Source organism: Eptatretus burgeri, chromosome 11, assembly GCF_056783735.1.
Source record: "Eptatretus burgeri isolate ZD-2024b chromosome 11, Ebu_testis_v1, whole genome shotgun sequence".
NCBI lineage: Eukaryota > Metazoa > Chordata > Myxini > Myxiniformes > Myxinidae > Eptatretus > Eptatretus burgeri.
In genome coordinates, this window is record NC_140971.1 from 63,427,661 (window position 1) to 63,455,229 (window position 27,569).

Consider the following 27,569-nt stretch of genomic DNA (forward strand, 5'->3'; position numbering starts at 1 on the left):
ATGTCGGCCTCAAAGAAAAAGTCTCGTCAGTATTCCCTTGAATACATCAAGTATGGATTCATTCCATCCCTGATGAACACGCAGTTACCGATGTGTTTGTTGTGTGGTATCACGCTGTAAAATGAAGCAATGAAACCATCTCGACTGAGCGAGCTCCGGAGTAAAAAGCACAGTGATAAGGCTCGCGCAGAGGTTAGCTATTTCCAATCGCTGAAAGAGAAATTTGAGAAGCGATCCACGGTAACGACAATGTTCAAAGCCATCCAAAAGCTCGTGGATAAAGGAATGGAAGCGTCGTATAAGCTGTCATTGCTCATCGCCAGATCTGGAAAACCGTATTCAATCGGCGAATAGTTGATCAAACCGGCTGTTGGGGAAGTGATAAAAACTGTTATGGGCCAGGATCCGTATCCAGTTCTCTCGTCGATTGCGCTCAGCAATGATTCCGTGGCCAGGCGGATTGATGAAAGGTCATCAGATGTAGAAGAAAAGCTGTGTTGTGAGCTGAGAAGCACACACTTCGCCATCCAGTTGGATGAGTCCACTTTGCGTGACAGTGAAGCTCTGTTACTCTGCTACGTTCGCTTCATCCGTGATCAGGAAATGGTAGAAGAATTGTTGTTTGCCCGCTCTCTCCAGACCGATACGAAGGGTTCTTCCATCTTCCAAACGTTGGAGAAGTATTTTGCTGATAAGAACATACCGATGGAGAACATTCTCACTTGCGCGACGGACGGGGCACCAGCGATGGTTGGCCACCAGCGTGGTTTTATTGTGCTTCTGAAGAACCAGGAACTGTCCGTGTTTGCCATTCACTGTGTCATGCACCGCCAGCATCTTGTAGCAAAAGCTCTTAGCACCAGACTTCATACATCACTCCAAATAGTAATCAAAGCAGTGAATAAAATCAAGGTGTCATCTCTGCATGATCGGCTGTTTCATCCGCTTTGGCAGGAGAATGATGAACCATTCGAGAGGGTCTTGTTGCATACCGAAGTTCGATGGTTATCCAAAGGCACTTGTTTGACCCATTTCCATGCCCTCTTCTCGACAGTGGTCGAGTTTCTGTCGGAAATTGATACAGAGTTATCGGAGAAAGTGAATGTGATTGAGCATGATGTGACTTACCTCGCGGACATATTCAGTATACTGAATGATGTCAACAAACAATTCCAGGGTGACCATATGACGCTGATTAAAGCAAAGAAAGTGATCGGCGCGTTCGTAACCAAGGCGACTCTGCACAGGGAAACCCTCAGCCGCAGAGATATGTACCACTTTCCCCGGTTGGCAAAGGAAACTGCTGTTTCTGATGAGCTGCTCGTTTATTGCAATCACCTTGAGAAGATTCGTGGAGATATGGAGCAGCATTTCAGAGACATGCTAGAACTGTCAGTGCCAGCATGGGTGATCAACCCATTAAAATGTGACATTCGAGATGTGAAGCGCGAATTACAGGACGAAATTATCAACTTGTGGAATGATGATGAGGTGAAGGCAAGATTCTCGCAGCATGAATACGGCAAATTCTGGATTCTGGAGCGGGACGAATACCCAGCAATGTGGACAGAGGCAGACCTGCTGCTGATGGCGTTCCCCACATCATACCTCGTTGAAAGAGGGTTCAGTACCGTGATGGTGCTGCTGACCAAGTATCGAAACCGCCTTGACATTACCAAGAGGGGCGATCTGCGTCTCAACCTCACTGAGATGGAGCCAGACGTTCGTAAACTCGCAGCGAGTCACCAGGCCCACCCTTCACACTAACGGTGTTTGGGCCTGTGATAACAGATTCCCAGTTTGCCTCACCTGGACCTGTCCTGCTGAAACATTGTAGGTAGTGCAAAATAAAATAGAAAAGGAAAGGAAAAATAAAGTAAAATAAAGTAAAATATTATTCAGAAAATATTTGGCTTCTGTTATTTTTGCTTCCTATCTACATAAATTCGGACTATCCTATTACCCACTGGGTGTCCGACCACGAACGATAGGACAAGGGGGCATTGGGCCTTTCCAAGAGAGCAGAAGGGGCAGGAGTCAAAAAAAGTTTGAGAACCACTGATTTATACTAACCATGGCCCAGGACCTGTCATCTGTGGGAAAGAAAAGGCACAGCAATATCAACAGTTTTGTGTGGGTGAGTGCACAGCAGCTGAAGGTCAGTCGTCCTCAGGGCCTGCTCAAAAGGTCCCCCTTGGGTGTTCCTTTCAGTGAACCTTCTTCTTTTCATTCTTTTCATACCCCCAGCTGCTGGAGACAACTCACCCTAACATGGTATGCCATGTGCCGTCCCACAGGCCATTTAAAGAGGTAGCCAGGCTGCCCAGTGCAGTCTCTGGCTCAAGGAAATGAATGGAGGTGAATGGATGCAAAACACAAAAATGATGCATGGCCTGCACCAATGCAGTCCCCGTGTGCAGCTACCTGCAGGGCAGTCCTTGCAAACACTGGATGATCCTGGTGCACATGGATGAACGGTGACACAGGGGCAACGCAACCAAGGGTAGCAAACTGGGGTTATGGCCAATGGTAGGCAAATGAAGGCATGGCAAGTCAGATGCGGAACAGGCGATACAGCACAACAGGCGGGCAGGTGAAGCTGGCTGGCCTCTGGTCTCGTTCCGTGTGGGTCTGGAGAGAGTGCGGTTGTGCCGGCCGCTCTGAACACAGGCTCGGACCTACTCTACTGTCTCCCCCCAACCTATCGCCTTTGCCTGTCTCTGTCCATACAAACTGCCTTAATTTGCAACACAAAACAACCCAACTTAGCCCCTTCCCCCCCCCTTTTTCTTTTTTTTTTCTCCTTATAATTTCGTCTCCCTAACCCCCTTTATCGTCTTTGTCCAGCTAACCTATCCTGTCAACCTAGCCTACCCCCAACTCCTAAAATCCTTTCTGGAGGGGAATAAGGAAGAGACTAGCGTCCTGTCTCGAGGCTCAACACAGCCTCAGAATGGCCTCCTCAGATTTCAGCAATCTACCAAGGTGGGTCCAGCGGCCTATGGAGAGTGAAGGGATGGATGGATGGTGCGAAGGGGTACATTTTCTAACTATCCTAGCATTTGTTACACTTTAAACTATCCCCGGGGCTTTCCAAAACGCCGGTCACTTAAACTATCGGTTCTAAAAAACCATGATTCCCGTCGCCTGTGTTGGTGTCCATTATAAATTTGGGCCTAGCCCTCAAATTTTACTCCGTGCTCTTGCACAATTTCCTGGCTGGGCAGCGTGGCTCACATGGCAGGGATTCCCTCTCTGCCGAACTCTAACCATTGCACCCCCAGGCCCTGAGGCTGCCTCCGAGCCTACCTGCTCCCCATGAATGCGGGTGGTTGCCTTTCCTGGCATTGCCCCTCTTCCATGCCCACGTGGCATCTTTGGTGCTCCGGGTCCCGTTCCGCAGGTCGCCCGTGCCCAGTACACTATCCCGGTCCCTTGGACCCTTGGCCTACTACTTCGGTGCCCGGGGTGCCCGCTACTCAGTACTCACCTTCACAAGCCACGCTCCCAGCCAGTCAATTTTACTCCTGCACCCCTCCAAATGGGTATCGTGCCTTCACTCAACACCAACAACAAAACGACTTCCTTTTTGTAAATTTGACTAACCCACTAACTAACATTACACTGACCCTGGGATCACTTGGGTGGGTTTCACTCCTCCCCCCACTCATTCATTCGCACCATGCATACCACATTCGCTCCATTCACACGCTTGGGCCTGCTTGCTGACCCACACTCGCTCATTGCACATTTCAATTTTCCTTTTTTTTTCTTTTCTTCCAATTCACACTCTAACTATGTTACCCTAGCTCTCTCGTGCTCCCTCGTCGTCCCTTTTAATCAACGTCGCTAAACTACAACCCCACTACACATTCCATGTATGTCCATGTCTTCAAGCTCCATTTTCTAAATATATCCTAAAATCCCTCTAACTAACCCATTCAAGGCTCCATGAGGGACAACCCATGTCCCCATGAAGCCGGTCGAGCTAAACTAACCCATCCCACTAACTCATGCTCCGATGCCCAAATACCGGGCTGTGTAATGGAAGCGAGACTTTTTTTCTTCTCTTTTTCTTTTTTCTGCATCGCCACGGTGGTGGTTTACGGCTCGCCCGTTCGTCCCTCTGGGCGACACCAACGTCCCGCCGATGGCCGATCTGTGCAGCCATGACGTCAACCTGCACATTCCAACAAGCACTCGCTTTCGCAGGATTCCCCAAGCAGGACAACATGCGCTGTTTCCCCAGCATTCATGCCGCGAGATCCCCGCTGACGTCACTCGCGCACCGAACTTGTGTGGCTTGCCGTGCAGGTTAGCATGAGCGCATCATCCCGGGAACCTGCTCCGCGCGTTACGCGAACAGAACACGCGGCATGCAGCACGTCATGCCCCGCACACGCGCCCACGTGGGAACCCGCGTGTTCCGAATTCATCCAACACTTGCCGCCATTTTAGCCGTCCATGCGGCCGGCTTTTGTCCGACGTGGAACGTTTCCAGGCAGAGTGTTGGTGCTGCCTAAGCAGTCCCCTTGGCTATTGGGCACAATCCTGGACAGGTCGCCACTCCGACACAGGATACCAGCAAGCTGGTCAGCAAGTTGGCACTCATTTTGCCAACCTCGGAAGGATGACAGGCAGAATCAACCCCACCTGGTATTAATTCAACAGTTGAGTGGGATTTGAACTCAGGATCCAAGGATCCCAAGCCCACCACCCTAACCATTAAGCCAACACCAGGTATTATATGGTAGCAATGCCATTCTATAGACGAGTATATTTAGCTAAGCGTTGTTGTACTAGTCAACTTAATTGATATAGAATATGTTTCTTAACACGATCTAAACAAGCAATACTATTGTGTCCAAGATTTACTTCATACTTCCAGTTGATGTCTAATCTCAGCAATATTTGCTTAACGGCAAAGATGTGTTGATACCAGGTCATATGTCGTGATCCTGAGCAAGCTTCCAGTTGTTGTTACTCTTGTTGTTCTTCATACTGACTCTTGTGAGATTGAATAAAGTGAAAGTGAGACTTGGTACGGTGATGGCATCTGGTTTCTGCTTAAGCCGCTGTCACACCTTGACGATTTAGCCAGCGTATGCCGATTTATGAAAAATTTGTCTAAAACGCTGGCACACATCGAATACGTTATTGGTACGTTTTGTATACGTTAAGACCACGCTGCAAAACACTGCATGTGTAACGTATCTTGAACCTATGTGTAACGTATCTCAAAGGCACATTGTCGTATGAAGACGAATTTGATTGACGTCTTCCGGACGACCACAGAACTTACTGAACGCGTTTCTAACTTATAGATACCGTATAATGGCGTATTGGCAGCAATGAGGGGAATTGGTATATAAAAAGGGGCTTCGCAGGAGGAACCCGTCTTTTTTTTAGACTTCGTGGTGAGTACATGTCCATGTCATTCCGAGAGATGGAGGATACGGCAAGGCTGAGACGACAATACCTACCTGTCCTCCAACATCAACATGACCTCATCGAGTTGACACTACACCAGTTGCGTGCCAATAGAGCCGGGAGAAGAAGACGTGAATGGAGGAGAAGGAACTGGGTCAGACCATGGATTGGGAGGCGACGCCATTACGGCATATATGACCAGCTCATGGTGGAACTCCGGAACGAGGACCATGCATCCTTTATCAACTTCCTGCGAATGCCCCCAGCGATGTTCGACAAGCTTCCAGCCAGAGTGGGTCCAAGGATAACCAAGCATTATTATTAAATCATTTCAATAGTCCAGTGGAAGCGATTTAACTCGTTCAATGGAAACGATTTCAATTGCCGAGCACCAGCGTCCAAAAACAATAGGCGAGTGACAGCCATTTATTAAAAGTGAAGTTGCAGCCTATGAATAGAAAACCTCACGTAATCGTCGACGATACGCTGCCACGCTATGCATACGTTAGACTATCGTTGGGCATAGGATGTGGACGCCTAAAACACGCAAATCAATCGTTGGTATAACTTATCTATAACACTGGTCAACAATTTTTTACTTTCTGAATGTTGTCTAGATTTCTACAAGTGAATTAGGGTATTCTGGCACTGCTGAATCAGGAAATGGCATCCGTTTCTCTCCATCAGGTCAGGTTTTTGTGCTAAGTTGATTTGAAAAAATCAGATCTTGTGACAAAATCAATTACATTTTTGTGGCATTATCAGCTGATTTTTGTCAACACATATCATCCTAAACATGTTTTTAAGAAAAAAAAATGTTTTGCCAACAACATTTATTGATTACATGAGAGAAACATCGATTACTGTCATCTGAATGGTGGGCATTGATAAAGGTAAGTACAAGTAAATTGCATGTTGCGTCACCACTGTTCAAACTTCAGGGCTTGAACTTCCGTTTCTTCGAACTCCTGGAATGTTCAGCGGCAGGGAGGTCTCTCTTCAGATTCCAACAGTAGTCAGCCATCATGACTGCGTCCCAGCGACCCTGATACCTGGTCTCCATCTCCTTCATGTCCTGATGGAATCTCTCCCCCTGCTCGTCACTCATTGAACCCAGGTTCTCAGGAAACCGGTTCATATGTGAAAATAGGTAGTGCATCTTGATGCTCATGTTGCAGCCCAGGTTTCTGAAAGCAGTCAGCATGTTGTTGACAAGTTCTGCGTAGTTTCTGGCCTTATTGTTACCAAGAAAGTTCTTCACTACCAAAACAAATGTCTTCCACGCTTCCAGTTCCACTTCGTTCATTGAGTTTTTGAACTCTGGATCTCTGATGAGCTGACGGATCTGAGAACCATCAAAGATGCCAGCTTTCAACTTCTCCATGGTCAATCCTGGAAAAGCCTGGCACAAGTAAGTGAAGCAGTCACCATCTTTGTCCAGAGCCTTGGTGAACTGCTTGATTAAGCCGAGCTTGATGTGCAGCAGTGGGAAGAGTATTCTGTCTCTGTCCACCAGAGGGTCGTTGATGACGTTCCTTTCTTTGCATGGCACCAATTCCTCCTGCACAGGCCAGTCCTTCTTCGTGTAATGCTGAGCACGGTCCCTACTATCCCACATGCACAGAAAACATGGGTACTTGGTGAAGCCAGACTGTTGTCCCAACAAAAAGTTCACCATCTTCAGGTCAACACAAATAAACCACTTATGCTGATCATAACCAATTTTCTCCAGCACGTACTTCACCGCTTCATACTTCTCCTTCAGTGTAGTCGAGTGAGCGATGGGTACAGAGGCAAACTGGTTGCCGTTGTGTAGCAGAACACATTTCAGTGATCGCTTGCTGCTGTCAATGAACAGTCTCCAATCTTTGGGTTCGTACTGTGGCACTCCAAGCTTGAGCAGAAGCGCATGTCATAAATTGGCGCATGTAGGTATTGTACATTCTTCAGAGTTCGTTATTTCAAGAAACACAACTTTTTTGTATCACATTATTACAAAATCTGCCCCATTAACTTTAGTTTTGATCCACGAACTTTATGCTTTGCCTCACCAATTTTTGGAAGATTTTGTGGTTTTATGACTTCAAACTGATCCCTTTTCGACATAATCACCCAGAACTATCGTACCTGAATACTTCTTGTCATTAAAATAATTATTTCCAATCAAAACAATTATTTGACATGACATTTTACCCCCACCAACTTCTTCTAAAATGCTCCACACATGCGTACATGTGAACAAAAATGTAAAAAACGACATGTAGCCATATCTCAAAAACTTGACCTGATTGAACAAAACTAATGTGAGTTTTGGATTCAGCGCATCAGATTCGTCCTAAATCAGCTTAAAAAATGCAGACAACAAATTTGTTGTTGACCAGTGTAAGTTATCGAAGCGTTCTGTGTTCATCACTAGTACATTATGCATTTGTCCAAGTCGTTTTGAAGACTTCAAAAACTGAAACAAAAAAATAGTTCATCATGGGAATGAGAAAAAAAAATTCGCCGAAAAGAACATCGAACAATGGTGCAAAGTAGTATCCGATTCGTGGACGCAATGAGGATCCATCATCAACCACACCCTCCCAATCACGCTCACCTACTACTACTGACATGGACATGCTACTACTACTAATACTACGACACTATCAGTCAGGTTAGGTTAGATCTGTGTCCTGCTACAGGTACCATGTAAACCTGTACTAACCTGTTCCATGGTCGGGTTGTCTGCGACTAAACCGTCTCCTCCACCAGGTTTTCTGGTGAGGAGGGTGTTTGGATATGGACACCCAGCAGGATTAAAAACAAAACCTGTCAAAGGGCAGAGGAGCTCCTTGTGAGCCAACGGCCATCCATATCTAGTGCCCAACTGTGTCTGAGGACGTCCTCCTGCAGTTGGGTTACTTTTTGATTAGCAGGTTGGTGGCAGGATTTGCACTCCGGCCACCGTAAAACCATTCATTCTGCAAAACACAAAAACGCAAAAAAATCTGAAAACCCACTCCGTGGGAGTACCTACTGAGCAGCTTCCCTTCGCAGGGCAGCTCACCGGATGACGGGATTGGGGCAAAGCCTTCGGGACCCCCAATCTTTGAGAGGAGGGAAGCCACGGGGTAACATCCCTGGGTCAGATTGCGGGAGAGTGTGTCAGAGTTGTGCTGAGGTGTCGTCCACCAGATGGCGGTCTCCTGAGGTTAACCTGAGGCGGTCCCTTCGGGTGGGTGCCTGGAATGTCCTATTCCTAAGAGAGGATGATCACCTGTCTCTGTTATCATCTGAGCTCAAGCGTTTGGACATCGGGATTGCAGCTCTCTCTGAGGTTTGGAGACCGGATTGCGGTGAGATAATGGTGGGTGGTAACACCTACTATTGATCTGGTCGCTCTGATAGTTACCATACCCAAGGAGTTGCTGTAGCTGTGTCCAATAAGCTGACCCCAATGATAATTGAGGTAACACCGGTCAACGAGCGTATTATGAGATTAAGGATTCGTCACTCTTTTGGTGTCATTTCCCTGGTCTCTGTTTATGCTCCGATTGAGACGAGTGATCTCACCGTGAAGGATGCATTCTACGCCACGCTCGAGTTTGTGGTTGATCAGTGTCCCAGACGAGAAACACTCCTAGTCTTGGGGGATTTCAATGCATCGACTGGAACTGATAGGGATGGTTATGAGACGTGTGTTGGTCCCCATGGGTCAGGAACTATGAACCAGAATAGCACTAAGTTCCTTGACTTTGCAAGAAGTCATGGACTTAGGGTGGCTGGTTCATGGTTTCAGTGCCCACAAGCTCATCGCCGGACTTGGTATTCCAACGCTGGCGGTGTGGCAAAGGAGATTGACCATGTCCTCATTGACGGTCACTGGAGGATGATCCAGAACTGCAGAGTCTACCGGAGTGCTCAGTTCCTCAATACTGACCACAGGCTTGTTGTAGCAACTCTAAAGCTGCACCTTAAATCCTGGAGAATGATACCATCCCAGCCGAGGCTGGATGTTGGCAAGCTCAGGGATGAGAGAGTAGCTGAGGAGTTTGCGAACAGGCTGAGTGGACACTTGGGGGGTCTGGGTGCTTTGAGGGGTCCTGAAGAGTTGTGGAGTGCCTTCAAGACCACCGTCCTTGATGTTGCCGGTGGATGTCTTGGAACTCGCCGCAGGGCAAAGAAGAATTTTGTCTCTCAAGGGACACTGGATACCATTGACGAGAGTCGCAGGGCCAGGCTGAATGGCAGAGCTGAGCTGTTCAGGGAGCTGAGGCGTAAAACTGTACGTGCACTGAGGGTGAACAAGGAGGCCTATGTACGAGGAATCTGTGAGGGGGTCGAGCATCACCTGTGGACAGGTGATTCTCGTCCCGCTTACAGGGGAATTCATGCATTGCGTTCATCCAAGCCCATCCCTCGGAGCACTGCAGTTAGAGCAGAGAGTGGTAGGCTCTTGACAGAGGAGTCTGAAGTGAAGGCCTGCTAGGCCGGTTACTTTGAGCGGTTGTACTGGGCTGATCCCCCAGCTGTCGAGTTGGACGTCAAGGGTGTTACAATCCCTGTTGCTGTCCCTCCAATCAATTGTGGTCCACCTTCGTTTGTGGAAACACGGGCTGCGGTGAACCGGTTGAAAAGTGACAAAGCTCCAGGGATCTGTGGCATCCATGCTGAACTTCTCAAGGCTGGTGGAAATGCTGCACTCGTGTCGTTGCATGCAGTTTTGTGCTCTGCCTGGAACACAGGCATCATCCCAACTGATTGGAAGAGGGGCCTTGTTGTTCCTCTCTGGAAAGGGAAGGGTGATCGCCAAGACTGCAACAACTACCGAGGGGTGACGCTGCTCTCAGTGGCGGGCAAGGTCTTTGCTCGGATAATTCTTGATAGGGTTCGCCACCATCTGCTTAAGCACCAGCGTCCAGAGCAGTGAGGCTTTACACCAAAGAGGTCAACGATTGACCGTATCCTTGCTCTTCGTGTCCTCACCGAACGCAGACGAGAGTTTCGGCAGGGGCTACTTGCAGCCTATGTTGATCTCTGTAAAGCGTTCGATTCAGTGAATCGGGATGTCCTCTGGAGGATTCTATGTCTCCGTGGGGTGCCACCAAAACTGATCGATCTGATGTCTGAACTCTACTCTGGTACGGAGATTGCTGCGAAGTGTGGTGGTACCATATCTGACTTCTTTCCAGTTGTTACTGGAGTTTGTCAGGGGTGTGTACTGGCCTCCACACTTTTCAGCACTTGTATGGACTGGATTTTAGGGAGGATGTCGGAGAGATCAAGCTGCGGTGCATCGTTTGGGAATGTCGAGATCTCGGACCTTGATTTTGCAGATGATGCAGTCATCTTTGCGGAGACTTTAGATATCCTTTTGGGGGCCCTCGAGGTGCTGAATGAGGAGTCGGAGCCGCTGGTATTACGGGTTTCTTGGGTCAAAACTAAGATCCAGGCTTTCGGTGACATCTTGGATGCTGCTGTCCTGTCTGTGTCTGTTTGTGGTGAGGATGTTGAGATCGTGGAGAGATTTACTTACCTTGGCAGTGATATTCATGCCTCTGCTGGCTGTGAGTCAGAGGTCAATAGACGTCTCGGTCAGGCCTGGGGAGTCATGGATTCACTGGATCATGGGGTGTGGCACTGCCGGTACCTGTACGGGAGGACGAAAGTCCGAGTCTTCTGGTCCTTGGTACTTCCAGTCTTGCTCTATGGATGCGAGACTTGGACTCTGACCAAGGATCTGAGATGGAGACTTAATTCCTTTGGTACCAGGTTTCTTCGGAGAATCCTTGGCTATCGCTGGTCGGATTTTGTGTCCAACGAGCGGTTGCTGAGAGAGACTAAGATGAGATTTGTTACCTGCATAGTCCGTGAGCGTCAGTTGCGGCTGTATGGACATGTGGCTCGTTTTCCTGACGCTGATCCTGCTCACCAGATTCCCTCAGCGGGGGAGTCTCGTGAGTGGAGGAGGCCAGTGGGCCGACCACGTGCCTCGTGGTTGCAGCAGGTTGACCATCATCTCAAGGAGATGGGGATGGGCCTGGCATCTGCCTGGGGGATGGCCAGACGGAGGCCCCTAGAGTACCAGCGGAAAGTGGACGCAACGGCGCGCTGTTCTGGCACATGCTCCCATACCTGACCTGACCAATACTTCTACTACTACCACTACTACTACTGACACGCTCACCTAATGCTAATACTACTGATACTACTGACATTGACATCTACTCAACAAGGAGTCTGGAACACTGACGGGTTCCTCTTGTGAAGCCCATTTGTATCTACCAATTCCCCTAAACGCTGCCAAATCGCCATTATACGGTAGATGTAAGTTAGAAACACGTTCAGTAAGTTCTGTGGTCGTCCGGAAGACATCAATCAAATTCGTCTTCATACGACAATGTGCCTTTGAGATACGTTGCACATAGGTTCAAAGCACGTTGCTCATAGGTTAAAAATTAAGTTTCGGGTATGCTGAACATTACCTCGACGTGTTTCGACTTATGAGTAACTTACAAGTCACGTGTGTCCGACTTGTGTCAACGATTACGGAGCGTGCCGAGAACTTATGCCAGCGTATGCGGAACTTGTGAGCCATACGTCGAGTACGTCGTAAAATCTTCAGCATGCTTGAAATTTCACGACGTACTAGACGTACCACGGAATATGACAGCGTACTTCATCGTTTTTCAGCATGCTCCTAACGTATACACAACTTACCCATACCGTATTCGACGTGTCCCAGCGTTTTAGACACATTTTTCATAAGTCGGCATACGCTGGCTAAATCGTCAAGGTGTGACTGCGATGTTGACACTTCCAATTTTCAGGCGGTTACGATTTAAATCGGCGTGCGGCAGGTTTTTAACAGAGAACGCCAAGAGTTCGTCGGCGATACGTGCAGTGCGCTATTCCTAAGTTAAACTCTCGTTGGGCATAGATTGTGAACGCCGCCAACAGGCTAAGCATTCGTTGGTACAAGTTATCTAAAAGACAACGAAACGTTCTGTGCCCGTTACTAATATGTTATGCATACGACCAACACTTTTTTAAAAAACCTCAAAAGTTCAGCGTACGCCAACGTTTTACATACATTTTTATACGTTGCCATTGCTGGCTAAAACGTCAAGGTGTGACAGCGCCTTTATGATCACTCCAGATTTTGGGAGTTTAACAAGAAGAGGGTTACTGGCCGAACATATGCACCCTGCAGAAACCTGGGAGGTACAGAGCCAAGAGGGTTGCAAGAAAAGGTTCTTCTGTGAGGCCAAAATAATAAGGTCACTGGTTTATGTTAATAAATATCGTCACACTTTGCCAAAACATGTCCATAACTGTATCTTATTCATCTTTAACAAACTTTTCAATGATGTTTCATGGAGAAGGAAGTGAAGTGAGTAGGCATGTTAACATAGGCTGTTTCTTGTCACAGCTAAAAAGGGGGAAAAAATAAAAAAGAACAAAAAACGTATTGTCTTTCTTTATTTTTTTTCTAAACAGTTTAATATCTGTTACCAATCAGATTTCAATCTTTACCAGATTTGCAGACACAGATGCAGTGATAACCTGTCTACTGTTGTCAGGTTAACCCAGAATGTAACACAAACCCGAATTGGCAGTGAAGTTGCATGGAGGATATGTCCAAAAAAAGATGAAAGGTCATGGGCAAGAGGATTGGATGAAAATGCTTCCCCCGAGAAGCACCAGCTGTCAGGGGGAGAGGTAGAGAGAGAGAGAACGTGCCATAAAGTGCAACATGCTGTTTACGTGCATGTAGGAAAGTGGCCAGAGAGCAGCAGAGGAGATCCGACTTGCCATTTGCAGAAATGTCAGAAAGCCAGGCTTGAGGGAAGAATCCATATCAAGGGCACGAGAGATACCGACCCAGGACATTTTGCTTTGTTTGCCTTTATTAGTCCATATATTTATCTATCTATTTCTCAATTTCTTTTTGAGTTATGGATACCGACTGTATATCAATATTTTCATTCAATTCAATGCTAGTTTCATATTCCCCTGCCGGGAAAGGTACGGCAAGATGTCCCAATGTAAATATACATTCTTCTCGCTGCTCTTATTGAATATACTGAACATATTTTTTTGAAATGACATATTTTACCATCAGCCAGCATACCCTCTGGAGTGGACATTCTGGAAACTGAACACATACTACGTAGATAGCCAGGACCATGGAGGTAATATAGGAGATAGGAGAGGGGGCACGCCCTACATTACTCTGCATTCAAGGATGTACAAGCCCTGAAAACAAAGGGATTTTATGAATTTCTGGACTATTTTACTTTTCTGTATTAAAAACAATATGAAAAGCCATGGGGAAGAGGACTGGGCTGAAAATGATTCCCCATTGAACACCAGCTGTCATGTGGAGAATGTGTATTTATTTGCGAGTTTAAGATCGAGCTACCATTTTTTCAATTTAAGCATTCGCTCGTAAAGGCCCGGTCACACCTTGACGTTTTAGCCAGCGATGGCAACGTGTTAAAATTTATGTAAAACGCTGGCTTACGTTGAACTTTTGATGTTTTTTTTTAAAGATTCGGACGTATTCATAGCGACTTGGTCTTATGTATAACGCATTGGTAACAACACAGAACGTTTCGTTGTGTTATAGATAACTTATACCAACGAATGCTGAACCTGTTGTCGGCCTACACAACCGATGCCCACCGATAGTCTAACTTAGGCATAGCGCGTTGCACGCATCGCCGACGATGTCGTGACGTAGCCTATTAAAAGGCTGACGCACAACGATTCGAATCATAACTGCCGTAGAAATGGAAGGGTCAACATCGCGGTCACACCTTGGCGATCTTGCCAGCGTATGCCGACGTAACAAAAAGTGTGTCTAAAACGTTGGGGCACGTCGAATACGGTATGGGTAAGTTTGGTATGCGCGAGTAGAACGCTAAAGTACGCTATCATACGTCGTAGTAAGTAGAGTACGTCAAGAAATTTTAAACATGTTCAAAATTTTACGACGTACTCGGCGTATGACACACGTTCCGCATGCGATGGGGATAAGTTTTACACACGATATGTGGACGCTTACACACGTCCACAAAGGCTACTTATAAGCTACTCACAAGTCGAAAAACGTCGCGGTAATGTCTTTTTTACGCGAAACTTATTTCTAACTTGTGTTTGACGTGCTTTGAACCAATTCTTTACGTAGTCCCAACACACATCGACGTATGTAGACGTATTCCAATGACGTCTTCCGGTCGACAAAAAAAAAAATAAATGAACGTGTTTCTAGGTTACAACTGCCATATAAAGACGTGTTCCCAGCGGTTTTGGGAATTGGTATATAAAAATGCTGCTCATAAAAGGGAACCCAACAGTGTTTTCGAGTCCTTTTTGAGTCGATGTCCATGTCAGCAGTATCAGTATCAGTATCAGTATCAGTATCAGTATTAGTATTAGTATTAGTATTAGTAGTAGTTTGTTCATGTTGGCAGTAGTAGGTGAGTGTGAGGGGGAGGGTGTGGGTTATGATGGATCCTCCTTGCGTCCGCGTGTCCACGGGTAGGTTCATAGGCTGCCACTCAACGATTTAAATGGCTTCATCTCCACTATTGAAAGTAGACGCTTGCACTCAACAATTGGATTTTTTTTACACTCAACGACTTTTAAACGGTACTACTCAGCTAGTTTCATTGTTTACAATGAACGATTTAAATTGCTGTCACTCGCCTTTGTTTTTTGACGCTGAGGTTTTGAAATTTGAAGCGTTTCTTCTGAACGTGTTAAAACGCTCAAACTCGACTATTTTAAATAGACGCTGCCGATGGACAATTGGAATCATAGCCAAGCTCGACATCGAAGTGTGAACATCCTCGTCATGCCGAAGAAAAGTTTGAAGAATGCTGCAAATAAGTGTCCTGGCCGTGGCCGTGGACGCTGACGCAAGGACGATCCATTATACCGACGTCTTTCAGCCTATGAGTAACTTAAAAGTAACGTCTGTCGATGTGTGGCAACGATCACGTAACGTGCCAACAACATGTTAATCATAGGTTAGAAATAAGTTTCGGGTACGCTAAACATTACCTCGGCGTGTCTCAACTTATGATTAACTTACACGTAGCATGTGTTGACGTCTGTCAACGATCGCAGACCGTGCATACAACTTGTGGCCAGCGTAGCGGAACGTGTGAGTCATACGCCGGCATACGTCGTGAAATTTCAAGCATGAAAAAATTTGAGGACAACCGAAAAGTACAACGTTTAAAGCCAACGTACAACGACGTATGGCAGTGTTTTTCAGCGTGCTCTCAATGTTATCAAAACTTACCCATAACGTATTCAACGTGTGCCAGCGTTTTAGAAAAAAAATTCAAAAATCAGAATACGTTGGCTAAAACGTCAAGGTGTGACCGGGCCTTAATCTAGGCAGAGCTGTAACGTCCTACTTTGTTTGTGCCACGTTCATGTTCATCAATATTATCGTCCGTTTTAGCTCCATCACCAAAGGTGGACGGAAGTTGTGTTTTAACTCCTGTTTGTCTGTGTGTTTGTCAGTGAGCAGGATATCTCAAAATGTTAGAGACAGATTCTGACAACTTGGTGTACAGGTTTTTTTTTGTTTACCTTGCCGAGGCCTGTGTGAGAGCTAACACACAATGCACAGCAAAGGGGGCATGAGACAAGAGGCGAAGGAGAGGGAAGGACAAAACAGTGGGGAACAGTGACATTAGGAGATCTGTGGAAGGGAGAGGGATGGATGGGGAACATGGGGAATACAGGATGGACATTACAGGGACTTTCAGGAAGGAAAGCAGGGAATTTGAAGGAGGTGGGCTTGGGTGGATTATCGGAGGGGGGGGGTAGAAAAGATCAAGGATTTGGATAAGAGGTGGTGGTGAACAGCTGTTTTTAAGGCCTGGAAGGAAGAATGGGATTGAATAGAGTGAGGGAGTTTATTCCAAAGGCGGGGAAAAAAGGAGGAATGAAAGAGTGAAGGTGAGCATTGATTCGTGATTTTGGTAGTTTTACCAGAAGGGGTGGTTGGCGGACCATGAGCACCCTGAGGAAATGTGGTGCGGACAAATCGCAGAGAGAGCAGGGGGGGCGAAGCTGGAGAGGAGACGGTAAGGGACAGAAAGACCACCGACATGCCTGCGGTGAGAGAGTGAGAGGCCCAAAGACTCAGCCTCATTGCGGGAGATGCCAATGATCAGAAACGCCTTAGTTTCCACAGTGTGAAGCCAAGAAAGGTGGGAGGCAGGAGCACCAGCCCAGAGAGGAGAGCAATACTCCATCAGGCTGCAGACGAAAGCTTTGTAAGTGGTCAGGAGCTCAGGTGGGCCGAGGAAGGACTTTGCACGACGGAGGACTCCCAGTCGGCGACTGGCTTTGGAGGCGAGGTTTGAAATGTGACTTTCCCAGGAAAGGTCATGGCAGATAGTGAGACCCAGAAGCTTGAAAGAAAGGACTTCTTCCAGATGATTGTTGAGAAAGTGGATGGGGGGTTTTCGAAACGGTCCTTTCGGAGAGACATAGTGAGAGTGTGAGAGTTGTCCGGATTGAAAGACATGTTCCATGTGTTGGACCGGTTTGTGATTTTACCCAGATCTGCAGTGAGCGAAGAAGCTGCTGCTTGTCGGTCTGAGGGATGACAGATGGTACGGCAGAGGGTGGAGTCATCAGCAAAGACATATAGAGGATTTTCCAGAGAGTCGGAGAGATCATTGATGAAAACGAGAAAAAGAACAGGGCCCAGAACACTACATTGAGGAACTCCAGCCTGGACAGGAAGAGGGGATGAAAGAACTCCATTTAGGGCCACACCTTAACTGCAACAGGAGAGGAAGTCTGCGAGCCATGAGTGCAGATGGCCTTGGATACCATAGGAAGAGAGTTTGTTGAGCAGGACGGGGTGCCAGACCATGTCAAAAGCACGTGATATGTCCAGCGATACGGCTCGGATTTCATGTCTTGAATTGAGGAAACTATATCCATTGTTGGGAGAGCAGAAGCAGCATATCCAGTGTAGAGTGACCTGGTCTGAATCCAAATTGATGATCGGAAATCAAGCCATTGGAAAAGAGGAAGGATTTCATGTCTGAAGCGATGATGGATTCCATAACCTTGCTGATGATTGGGAGAAGGCTGATTGGTCTGTAGTTGCAGGGATCTGTTTTTGCACCTTTTTATGCAGGGCAGTAATGTTTGCTGATTTCCAAGCAGAAGGCAGATGACCTTGAGCAATTGAGAGGGTAAATAGAACAGAATGGGTGAGCAAGAGGAGAAGAGCAAGTTTTAGGACACGTGGGTTGATGCCATCTCGACCGGTTGCAGAATCTGTGTCAAGGTTTGACAGCAAGCTCTCCACCTTGTCAGGAGAAACGGACACAGGGTCCAGAGACAGTTGGGTGCAACTGGGTAAGGTGGGTAGAGAAAGCGATGGGTTTTTGACACAAGATTTAGCTGCAAACACCGAGTTTAGGCATTCAGCCTTTTCATGTGCGGTATCAGCACTGCGGTCATTTGAGTGAAGGGAGGGGATGGAGGGGGAACATCCAGCAGAAACAGATTTGATTAGATGCCACCAGGATTTTGAGGAGGGAGAGAGGTTTGAAAGTTCAGATTTGAGCTTATAAAGATGTTGTTTTCTGTTTTTTTGGTTGGGTGTTTAACAAGGAAGAATTGATTAGACTTTGGTGAAGATTCGGATACTACAAGTTTTTTTTTAGTTTTTTTCTTTAAGTGATTAGTCACCATTGAGAGCTCGGGACAAAAAGGAAAAACTGTACAACACGAAATCTCAAGCAGTTACATTCAGACGGAACTTGGTGGATGAGTTGGGTGGGTTACAAAAACAAGCTGATTTTATTTTGTTTCAGGTACGGATGCAGATCTGAAATATCAGTGGGATACAAAACGTCAACTGTTCAGCCTGGCGGAGGTATGCGCTCTACTGAGTGACGATCTAGTTTTCTACATTTTATCTTAACATGAAAAAAGGAACAGGTTGCTCTTTTTATTCAATGACCCGATGCTTTACATTTCCCCCAACCAGCTTCTACTGCAAAATAAAATTTAATCACATAGGTTGTTGAACATTAAAGAAGGTCAAATCAATTTATAGATACGTCTGAGTCCAGTTATCCAAAGCTTGGCAGCGAAAACCCAGTGGTCAAGCTTGGACTCACTTCGTTGCTTGTCTAATTTAGGCTTGGACTCATTTCGTTACCTGGCTAATTTAGACTTGGCCTGCCCAAGATTGACTAAATAATCACTGATATACAAGAAGTGCATTTGAAATTGGCTGCACAACTATAAAAGTGCTTACAGGAATGAAGGTCTGTATTAATAAGAATTGTTTCAGTGTTTAACTGGAAGGGAACTCAGTAGAGCGTATACCTCTGTGACGCTGATTACTTTATGTTTTGTATTCCACTGAAAGGCCAGATGTACATCCAAACCTCAACCAAAATCTAAACGGGTTGTTCTTTTCACCTACCCAATTCATCCACTAAGTTTTGCCCGAATCCATCCATAACTTTTTTGAGAAATTTTGGTCTATGTCATTTTTGGCCCTATCTCTGAATGGTTAAGAATCACTAAAAAATTCTCGGATCCGGATCTGGATTCGGATCTTCACCAAAATCGAATCAATTCATCTTTTTTACATACCCAACATGCACACCATGTTTCACCCGAATCCTTCCACAACGTTTTTGAGATATCCTGCTATATGTTATTTTTGTCCCTATCTCTCAATCTTGAAGAATCACTTCAAAATTATCAGCTCCAAATCCGGATTCGGATCTTCACCAAATCTAATCATTTCAGCCTTGCACATACTCCAGCTCTCCACCAAATTTCGTCCAAATCCATCTGCAACGTTTTGAGAGATTTTGTTCACAAACAAGCTCACAAAAAAATGAAAAATCACTCGTAGAGCGACACTTGGCAAAACAGAACAAAGTATAACGGCACTCGGAAGAGCACATACCTCCATCAGGCTGAAGTTTACATTTTGTATCCCACTGATGGGCCCATTGATTTTGGATCCCACTGATACAATTTTGTATCCCAAATTGAGAATTTTAGACATTTGGCCTATGTTGACCTTTTGGTCAATGTCTACCATCAGGAGAGCCAGGAAACAACATATTTCACATCTCAAGACTGAACTTTCAAACATCTCCCCCTCCTCCAAATCCTGGTGGTGTTATGCGAGTTAAGTCTGTTTCTCATATATGTTCCCCCTCAACCCCTCCATTACCTCAAATGGCTAAACAGCTGACACTGCACGTGAAATGGCTGAATGCCTAAACTCCGTGTTTGCATCTAAATCATGTGTCCAAAACCCATTGCTTTCTCTACCCACCTTACCCAGTCGCACTCAACTGTCCCTGGACTCTGTGTCCTTTTCTCCCGACAAGGTGTCGAATATGCTGTCAAACCTCGACTCAGATTCGACAACCAGTCCAGACGGAATCAGCCCATGTGTCCTAAAAAACCTTCTCTGCTGCTCTTGCTCACCTTCACTGTTCTAGTCACCCTCTCATTTGCTCAATGTCATTTGCCATCCACTTGGAAATCATCAAACATTACTACTTTGCATAAAAAAATGTGCAAACCCAGATCCCTTCAACTACAGACCAATCAGCCTGTTCCCAATCATGAGCGTGGTCATATATTCCAACATCAAATCCTTCCTCTTCTCCAGTGGCTTGATTTCCAACCATCAATTTGGAATCAGACCGGGTCACTCTACCCTGAACATGCTGCTTCTGCTTTCCCAACAATGGATGGAGGTCCTCAATGGATTTGGTTATGACCAATTTCCCTGCAAATGTCTTGTAAATTGACCACATGATTTTGTTTGAAAGTAATCCAACACAACAAGATTATTCAGCTGTGGTATCATCTGCAATAGAACTTTTCAAAAAGGCACAATGCATTATGCATTAGTATCAATCGGAACAGCTTGTGTGCTGAAGAATGAGATTTGCCACATGTGGATTGGAAAGCCTCAAGCCATGTGACATCAGAGATTTCCACAATTTCACTGCAGTTTTCTTCGAGTCTGCATTGCCTTCATGTTTCTGGTGTAAACTATCCAAGCAAATCTAGCAAGACGACAAACACTCATCATTCGATGAAGTCACATGACCTCGATCAACGTGATTGCAATGGAAGCAGGCAACTTTAATCTTTCCCCTGACATAAGGCAAAACTTTTAATGGAACAAGTGGATCTATAAACAGCTTTACGGGAGTGTAGTCACAAATGTCTGGCAGACGTGTTATGTCTGAGTAAAGACTTGATTGATTTATACAAGATGAAGTTCATTTTGTGCTGCAATTTCAGAAAAAACATCTTGTGTATATACGTACATCGGTGTTCTGACAATTAAAACTCAACAAATGAGTTATTACCTCCACCACCAAAGGTGGATGGAGGTTATGTTTTCACCCGTTTGTTTATCTGTCTATCTGAGAGCAGGATATCTCAAAAAGTTGTGACGGATTGGGACAAAACTTGGTGGTCAGATTGGGTGTGTGACAATGACGAATTGATTAGATTTTGGTGAAGATCCAGATTCAGATCCTGAAACTAGAATTTTAAAGTAGTTATTTACAATTGAGAGATGTGGCCAAAAATGGTATATAGTACGATAACTCAAAAAGTTGTGGACGGGTTATGACAGAATTTGATGGACGATTTTATGAGGTGACAAGAACAAGCTGATTCGATTTTGGTTCAGGTACAGATACAGATCCAACCAATCAGTGGGACAGAAAACGTAAACTGTTCAGCCTTGCAGAGGTATGCACTGTACCGAGTGCCGTGCGAGTTAAATTATGCCAATAACAATGAATTTCTTCACAAACCTGTGTCAGGTGACTTAGTCTGACATACAAATAGGGGTAGTGTAAGAAAGATTAAAAAAAAGTGATCATAACATTGTGCTTTAGTCTCATTTAGCTGTATTAAATGCAGCAATCACCCAAGATGCCTGGTGTTGGCTTAATGGTTAGGGTGGTGGGATTGGGATCCTAGGATCTTCAGTTCAAATCCCACTCGGCTGTTGAATTAATACCAGGTGGGGTTGACTCTGCCTGTCATCCTTCCGAGGTTGGCAAAATGAGTGCCAGCATGCTGGTATCCTATGTCGGAGTGGCGACCCGTCCATGATTGTGCCCAATAGCCAAGGAGACTGCTTCGGCAGCACCAATGCTCTGCACAGAGTATGGTCCCAATGGATGGATGGAATCACCCAAGGTGAAGGCTGTCAGACCTGATTCTTTGAGCATTGAACAAATTAACTGGTTGAATGTGCCTTCTAGTTTCTTGATCAAACAACAGTGTGTAAAGTGATTCTTTTTGATAACATAAAATGTAATAATATTACTGGATGTGTTTTGGGCCCTATCCATACATATTGTAACTGGATAAACAACTGGATAAAGAAATGCAAATTAAAAATAATGGATATAATGAACAACCCCCACGCAAAACAACAGCACAACAACAACAACAACAACAACAACCACCACAAATAGTGAATCTCATACTTTGCCTCTGAATATGTCCTGAGGGATTTTTGATGTTTACGAGGAGTGTATCCAGCTAATCTACAATGTTTTCTTGTTGTTCCCGTTTTGGTAGAATCCTGAAACATGATGTAAGAAACGAAAATTAATAAAATTAACAAACGTGTTAACAGCTACGGTTAAACGGTCGCAATTATTCCCACCTTGCATGTTATGTGGGGTTAGGCCGGGAAAAGTTTTTGGCCCCAAGTCTTGCTGATCAATCGGCTGGCCAATCCTGATATTAGGCTAAAGGTGGGAGGAATTTGTAATTTGTCCAGAGTGCCGGTGATAACTTTCCTATTCTTCGTGAACGACACCATGGGATCTTTAATGTCCACCAACGACCTGCATGTGAAACATCAGGATGACAGTTGAGTACACATTCCTCTAAGCTACCCCGTGAGCCCAAGAATTAGCAAACATGACTGCACAGCAATAAATACACTCGATCACTGCTTCCAACTCATTCACAGTGCAGGATATTCAACATCGTTATCTTTACTTGATCCAAATGTTGTGCTTACTAAACCCAAAACAAATACCATTAGCAACATTGGACTATTAGTGCTTGCTATAAGGAGTGGGCAGAAGGTCGATGTAAATGGTTATGTATTTCAAAGGCAACTGAATTGGCATTATTCAAGCATTTCAATTAGCGCTGTTCTCTTTATTTCCTCTTGAGTTAATACAGACTATTTGGCTGAAAGCAAAAATGAATGAAAACAAGCATGAGACCAAACAAGTATATAAAATCTCACACGTGAAGCAAATTGTACAAAGTAAAACCTATAAATCAGATATCAGTCCGAATATCTGAACCCGATAGATTGTAAAACTGCCCAGTGATTCCAAAAACCAAAACTAAAAATGAGCTGATGCTCCAGAACGAAGTCCCACACCTTTTGGGTGATATGAGGAATAGATCTGTGTAACATGAAAGTTAAATCTTGAACGGTTTTTGAACTATCACGTACACAAGCCAAGTTACCCAAATGGTTTCCATGGCAACACAATTCCGCCAATCACCGCCATGATCTGATCAGGTTGAGATAATGTCATGAGGAATAGATATCTGCAATATGAAAGCAAAATGTTCAACGGTTTTTGAAATATCACGAACACAAAAGTACATGGACGCATGATCGGTCGGTCGGATGGAGCTCATTTTAATGTCCCCCTTCTCTGACCGAGCCGGAGGGTACAGGGGACAAAAATGCAGGTCACAAATGTTATGCATTGTGGCAACATATGAGTTTTGTTAGTCATCAATATGAAAACGTCATTTTACACTCATTCCTCATTATGAGTGACTTGCATTATTACCTCCACCACCGAAGGCAGAAGGAGGTTATATTTTCACCCCTGTCTGTTTTTTATCTTACCAAAACGAAGTTTTGCAATATATGTTAGTCAGCTTGTATGTTTTTTTTTTGTTTGTTTGTTTGTTTGTCTGTAATCACGTATAAAAAATTCTGCAGAGCACAGTTATCATTGGAAATTTTTGTAACTTCGCATATCAGAGGCCTATAGAGGTCCCTTTCAGTGCATAACATTTTGAAGGTCAAGGTCAAAGGTCAAGGTCACATTGTCGCAAATCAGGGGAGTCGACGAAACCCTTATTTTTTGAGTAATTTTGATCGGATCGTCTTCAAACTTCATGGGAATATAGTTCATGGTCTGGTGCTCAGCTGATTAGTTTTTGGTGGCAATTGGCCTTGACCTTCATGGTTAACGCCTAAGCTCAAACATATTTGACCCCAAGGTCAAATTTTCAAGTTTTAGGAACCATATCGTGTAGTACCTCAAATTGAACACCTCGATGAGTGCTTTCTCGATATGTCAAGCTTGAGACATTATGACATCATTTGGTGACATTATGAGGCAAACACATATTTTTCATGGTTACTCTGTAGAACGATTCTCATCGGAATCTCTCGTAGGCAGATATTCCTCAAGGAGTCACTCCTGGTGGATAGCAGCTCTGTTCACCTCAGTGTGACCTTAAAGAAGTCACACGTGGTCACCTTTTGGCAAGATACGGGTCACCCTGCGGGTGACATTGGTTTATTTGTCTGTTTGTTTGTTTGTTTATGTGCAGGATATTTCAAAAAGTTGTGAGCAGATTCAGATGAAATTTTGTGGAGAGGTTTGATGTGTGACAAGGACGAACTCATTAGATTTTGGTGAGGATCCGGATCTGTGTCAGGCAACTAGAATTTTTTAAGTGATTCTTCACCATTGAGAGATCAGACCAAAAACAATATATAGCACGATATCTTAAAAAGTTGTTGACGGATTCGGCCAAAACTTGGTGGAAACGTTGGGAGTGTGACATGGAAGAATTGATTCAATTTTGGTGAAGATCCGAATTTTTTTTCGTGATTCTTCACCATTATAGTCAGGAGGCCCAATGCAGAATAGTGTACGACCCTGCTGATTCCGTGTTAGAATAGTGCAACAGGTGTAAATTGACTGTCCAGACACACAGAAACGTGAATCAACTTGTTGCCAACTCTGGATATGGATAGTATGGCCGCCATGACAGTTTACAAAATGGTCGCCATTAAATACACTTTTCGTCATATTTCAGCTGCAAATTGACATGAAATTACAAAATTAGGGTCGATTTCCATGTTTTTGAGCATGCCTGAGCTGATGGGAGTATAGAAAAAAACATTGCTCCATCCATTTTCTAAAAATAATATGACTTGTTTTTCACTATATTATTTTTAAAGAAATGTTCAGGCTCGAATTAGAATGTCTGATTATACAAACCATTAATCAATGAATTTTACAACTTTGCTGTAAAATGAACCTAAACTACATAACTGTGTGTTTTTCTGTTACCCAGGACTAACTGAAAAATGAAAGCCGCAAGATTTCTCACAGGGGGTTCAAGGGATCGAGAAGAAGAAGAGCATGTAGACTGGAATAAATGCTTTATTTGCCAGGACAGTTCAAAAACTAGCAAGTCAGCGCCACTTCGAAAGACTACAATCGTTGGTGTGAAAACTGTAGCTGAATGTTGCAAAGAAAGAGAGAAATATAATGACGCTAAATATGTTGACTCATTCTCAAGAATCAGAAAATATTCTGTACCGGAGCACGTCGAAAAGATTCAATGGCACAAATTCTGCTATAGTGACTTTACTCACGCACAAAAAATAGACCAACTGAAGTCAAGGATTCAGCTACAATCTGTGACTTACGCAGAAGAGATACCCACAACATCAGGTTCCTCAGAGAAATACCATGTCCCAAAGTCACTAAGATCCGCACACAGCGCTATGGATTGGTCAAAATGCGCTTTCTGCCAGACTGACATTCCTGGAAAAGCTGGTGTCCTGACAAATGTTGAATTTGATCACACATCATCCAGGATGCTTAGTTTGGCCCAATTTGACCCCACCATGCGTCACAGGTTTGCAGGTGTTTCAGACTTGATGGCAGCTGAAGGTAAATATCACCTCAAGTGTTATGTTTCTTTTCGCAGAAAGTATAAAAAGGAGAGTGGAGAGAAAAAACCAGTCTCCTGAAAGCATCTGTTTCAGAAATGTGATGAACCAGCTTGAGAAAGAGCTGCAGAAGGGACATGTGTTTACCCTGAAAAACATCTGGGAATACTACAGCATGCTGTTATTGAATGATTTTGGAATTGAGGCTGGAGCCTACAAAAGCTACAATTTCAAGCAGAAAGTGGAGGTTCACTTTGGTAGTGACAAGGTGACATTCGTGCAGCCATTGGATGTCACAAAACCCCTCATAGTTGCGTCCTCAACTGTGACAAAGTTTGCCATGAGAACCGCCGTGAATGATTTATCTGAAGAAGGTGAAAGTTCTGAAGAAGATGAATTGGCCCAGTGCAGTCTGCCTCATAATGAGAACGAAATCCTTAGCTGGATCTTCAGAGTGGGCATAAAGATTTACAGTGACGTAAAAACACTCTCCAGGGCATAGCATTATCGGTGGACTGAACACAGAAAATGCAGAGCGAATTGTACCTGAAACCCTGTACATGCTTGTAAAGCTTCTTTGTGGTGGTGACAGCACTGACAAGATGGACAATGAAGAAGCGGATGAGACAGATACCAAGAACAAAGTTCTGAGCATCTGCCAAGACATTATTCATGTGGCTTCAGGAGGCAAAAAACTGACCTCCAAACACCTGGGCCTTGGCCTTGCTCTTCACCAGGCTACACGCTCAAAAGAGCTTCTCAATCTTTTTCATGCAGCTGCACACACAGTTGGGTACGATACAGTGAGGCGCATTGACACAGCAATTGCCAATGATGTTATACAATGCTTCCAAGATAATGGAAATGTCATGATCCCAAGGAACTTTCTCAACATCCCAACTACCACAGGATATTTGAGATATTCTAATGACAACATTGACATAATTGAGGAGACGCTGACTGGGTCTAGCACTTTTCATGCAAGTCAGTGCGTGGCCCTCAGACGCAAGGGAGAACAAGAGCCAGTGATGGACCTTCAGATTAAACCTGGCCGCTCCAAAGTTCTCAGTGCCCCTCCTGAAATGACAAGCGTCCAAGAGGCCAATATGACCAACTTGAAGCCAGAACCTGTTTTCTCTGAACCACTGCAGCATACATGGTACTCACCCGTTGAACAGAAAATCAAAGCAGCCAACACTCAGGAGCTTGCCTGGATCTTGGCCAGATCTGACAGCTGTTGAAATAACCTTTGACTGACTGTAAACCCATCTCCATCAATAGTGCTAAACATTTTCTTTTTCACATTTGTTGCTCGTATGTGCATTTTCAATTTCATCTTTAAGTTGTCAATTATGTGAAAAGTTGTGATCCAGTACAAAAATAAAGCACAAAATAGTGTTCCTCGTGTCAGATTACATAGTATTTCACAATCATGACAAATTTCTGGCTAGTACAATTTGCAGTAAGAAAAAGACTAAATCTGATGGCGACCATTTTGATTACTGTCATGGCGGCCATAATATTCAGATGCAGACTTGGAAACAAGTGGAACTAGACTTGGTCATGCCTAGACTCTTCAAAAACACCAGTTGCACCATTCTAACATGAAATCAGCAGCGAACCTATTTTCTAGGCTCGCTACAGATTTTGGCTTCTAGACTATTAAGAGATAGGGCCAAAAACGACATATATATGTATATATATATATATATATATATATATATATATATATATATATATATATATATATATATATATATATATATATATATATATATATATATATATATATATATATATATATATATATGATATATATCTATATATATATATATATATATATATATATATATATATATATGTATATATATATGTATATATGATCTATATATATATATATATATATATATATATATATATATATATATATATATATATATATATATATATATATATAATGATATTTTGAGATATCATGCTATGTATATATAATATATATATATATACACATATATATATACACATATATATATATATATACATATATATATATATATATATATACAAATATATATATGCAAATATATACATATATATACATATGTATATATATATATATATTGTTGTG

At 44.2% G+C, this 27,569-nt stretch overlaps 1 pseudogene; it reads left to right on the forward strand.

Moving 5' to 3' along the window:
* Positions 1 to 26,682, forward strand: LOC147017232 (protein FAM200C-like; annotated as a pseudogene).
* The last annotated feature ends 887 nt before the right edge of the window (positions 26,683 to 27,569 follow it).